General features: G+C 29.2%; 1 long non-coding RNA gene across 1 annotated transcript; it reads left to right on the top strand.

The window, feature by feature from the left end:
* Window positions 1-320: 320 nt before the first annotated feature.
* LOC133035021 (uncharacterized) lies at window positions 321-2791 on the top strand. Its single transcript, XR_009686306.1, has 2 exons — window positions 321-594; window positions 2427-2791. It is a non-coding gene; the product is annotated as an uncharacterized LOC133035021 (long non-coding RNA).
* The last annotated feature ends 492 nt before the right edge of the window (window positions 2792-3283 follow it).

The raw sequence follows: 3283 nt of genomic DNA, 5'->3' as shown, positions 1-3283 counted from the left end.
ATGCAATAAATAGTTTGAACATTCTTTTCAGCGTGTTAATTTTTTGAATTTCTCAAAATTTTGCAGAGTGCTTAAATAATTATAATGTATACAACCATGAATAAAAAATAGACTAAAAAACTCTCTCTGATATCGAAATAGATAGGGGTACATTTTAATTTATACACAATAAATTAATTAAATATTAATTTTATAAATACAACAAATATTTATAATATAAATATAAATATTAAAAAAAAAAATTGGATGCCGTTGTAATAGTGCCACGACAGTGTGCTCTAGTCACACAATAAATTTGAGCTGCAAAATAAAATCTCATTGGAGATATATATTACATTAAATTTAGGAGTTGTTCGGTAATGATTTTAAAATTGGATTTTTGTTTTTTTAATTAAAAAGGTAAAAACAAAACTAAAAAATGTGTTCGGTAAGATGATTTTGTTTTTTGTTTTTAAAATTAAAAAACAAAACTTAATAAATTTTAAAATCAGATTTTTGTTGATTTTAAAAATTTTAAAAACACTTTTTTTTTTCAGTTAGCTTCTCTCTCGCCTATTTTCTCAGAAGCTCAAGTTCTCTTCAGCTACTTCACAGGTAATATCTCTTCCTCTCCCTCTCTAAATATCGTTCTCTCTCCCCCTCTCTATATATCGTTCTCTCTCTCCATCTCTCTCAGATTTTCTTTTTCTCATTATTTCATTGCCAGATTTGAAAATGTAAAAGTAGAATATCATATGATGAGAGTAGCTTGAGGAAGAATTTTTGTTGTTACATGTATGATTCTCTTGTATTTTCTTTTTATTTTAGGTTTGTAAAGTTTAAGGAAATTTCTGTTTAATTTTCATATATAATCTTCGAAATGGGTGTTGGGTTTAATCTCTTATATTAGATTTTGGGTTTAATCTCTGAAATGGGATCTACTTATTTACAATATCATTTCCTCTAAATCTCACCCATTAGAAGCTTCAAGCTTCCACACTCTCACAACAAAATTGATGCCCGTAACACTCTCCTACCATTTTCCACTTCACCAGTCTTATTTCCCAAAGCACAATCTCCTTTTCTTACTCTCATCCCACCTCCCACCTCTCTGCTCTCAGCTGGTACAACTTTCTTCTCCTCCTTCTGTATAGTTTGTCTTAATTTTGTAATTAACTTATCTCTGAACTATTATTTGATTTACCAGAGAAGAGCCCAATGTTAACGTGTTGTCAATTTTATATAATTATTGCCTGTTTTGATGATTTTTGTGTGTTCTTTGCGGTATAAAGCAGTAAACCAATTTAGCTTATCATGTTAAATTTGTTTTTATTGGAACCGATTTTACTGATTTTAAGATAAAGATTTCTCTTACTGTTCAAATTGAATTCAGTGTATCTAATGTAAGAATGGCTTTTGACAGGAGTTGATTTCATTTTGAATGAATACTTGGATAGTGTGTGTTATATATTTGCTCTGATAAGTTAAAAAAAAAAAGTGACTCCCTTTTAAGCACTTGCTAATATTACTTGAATAAGATTTTTTTTTTTTTTTGGAAAAGAAGAAAAGCTTTCATTTCAAACAAACAAAACCAATACAAAGTTGTACTAGCAGCTACCAATTACAGCCAACCTTTAATGTCTTTTGATTATCATTTTGTTCATAACCTTTCACCTGTAATTGTGGAGTTGATTTTTTTATCCTTAAGCTATGATATCTATTTTTGTAACATGAATCAATCTTTGTGATTTCTGTCTGAAAATGATTGCTAGTATGTCCCTTTAGTGTATACCTAGGTTAACTTGGATTTTGTAGTTCTCTTTGGTAATTAATTTGTTTCCCTATGGCTTGGACTACTTTGCAATGACAATGTTGGTTTCTTTTTATGATCTCCTCAGTAGAAGAGTAAGATAAGAGAAATCCAATATATATTCCTTGATGTTGTTATGGGTGTTGTTGCTGTTATAGAAAATGCTTGTTTTTTGTGTAATATGATGCCTTGTGTAATAATTAGGATTTGAGTTGCAAAGGATTTCCTCTGCTTTCCACCATATCTCTTTTTTGGTGTCTAAACAAATTAAGGCTTAAAAAGTCTTCTGTTGAGATAACAAAATAAGAGAGACCAAAAGGGTTTGAAGAGCTAGAAATGATTCTTTGGATGAATTAATGGAAATTCAAAGAGTGAAAGGATACAAAAAGATTGAGGAGAAGGTTGATGAGATTAAAATTCTACTTGGAAAAAGCTATTGATTTGAGTGTTTATATAAAAAAAGAGAGTTTATAATGCAAGTAATTTGAGTGTGTCAATTATAATGATCTAAGAAATTGATATCAATACTGATACTAAACAATTATAGTGTTTTGAGCTCCTAATATATTTATATATATAATTTTAAATAGTATTATATAGTATAGGATAAGTATTTTTTATTTTTAAAATTGTGTAGGAGCTATAGATGGGACTCATATCTCTGTTCATGTCTCTATTGATGAACAAATATCATATCGAGGTCGGAAGATGGATACAACTCAAAACGTCACGTGTATATATTCATTTGACATGAAGTTCACATATGTTGTTGATGGATGGGAAGGATCGGCTAATAATGCATGAATTCTTTTAGAATGTGCCAGGAATTCAAATTATGAATTCCCAGCTCCACCTCATGGTAAGTGTTATCAAACTTATTATGTTTATTGACATTACTTTGTATTAATATTTATATAAAAAAAAAATTAATATCAATTAACATTGTTTAAGAAATTATTATCGGGTTGATTTTGGATATACAAACATCTCTGGTTTTTTTTCCCCATATCGAGGAGAAAGATATCATTTGAATAAATATGCAGATTGTAATCCTTCAGGAAAAAGGGAGTTGTTCAATTATCGACATTCGTCTTTGAGAAATGTCATCGAGCGGTGCTTTAACGTATTGAAGGCTCGTTTTTCTATTTTAAAGCAAATGCCTTCATATAATCTGAAAATACAGAAGTACGTTGAGATTGCCTGTTGTGGAATTCACAATTTTATAAGGACAAGTGCAAAAAAGACATATATTTTGATGGAGATGAAGACATTCCTGAAAAACAAGATGCTACTATACAAAGCACCCACGAAACTTTGAATGATAGTATTGAGTTTAGCATTTTAAGAGATCAAATTCGTGAAATTGTTAATGTCCGTAATGAAATTGCTAATTATATATGGAGAGCAAATCGACGATAAAGATAATGAGTATAGCTTATTAATAATTATAATTTTTTTAATATTTTTCGTTAAGATTGGACTATTATTAGTTCA

This window comes from Cannabis sativa, chromosome 2 (assembly GCF_029168945.1).
Source record: "Cannabis sativa cultivar Pink pepper isolate KNU-18-1 chromosome 2, ASM2916894v1, whole genome shotgun sequence".
NCBI lineage: Eukaryota > Viridiplantae > Streptophyta > Magnoliopsida > Rosales > Cannabaceae > Cannabis > Cannabis sativa.
The sequence above is the reverse complement of the archived record's forward strand: the minus strand, read 5'-3'. Positions and strand labels throughout refer to the sequence as shown.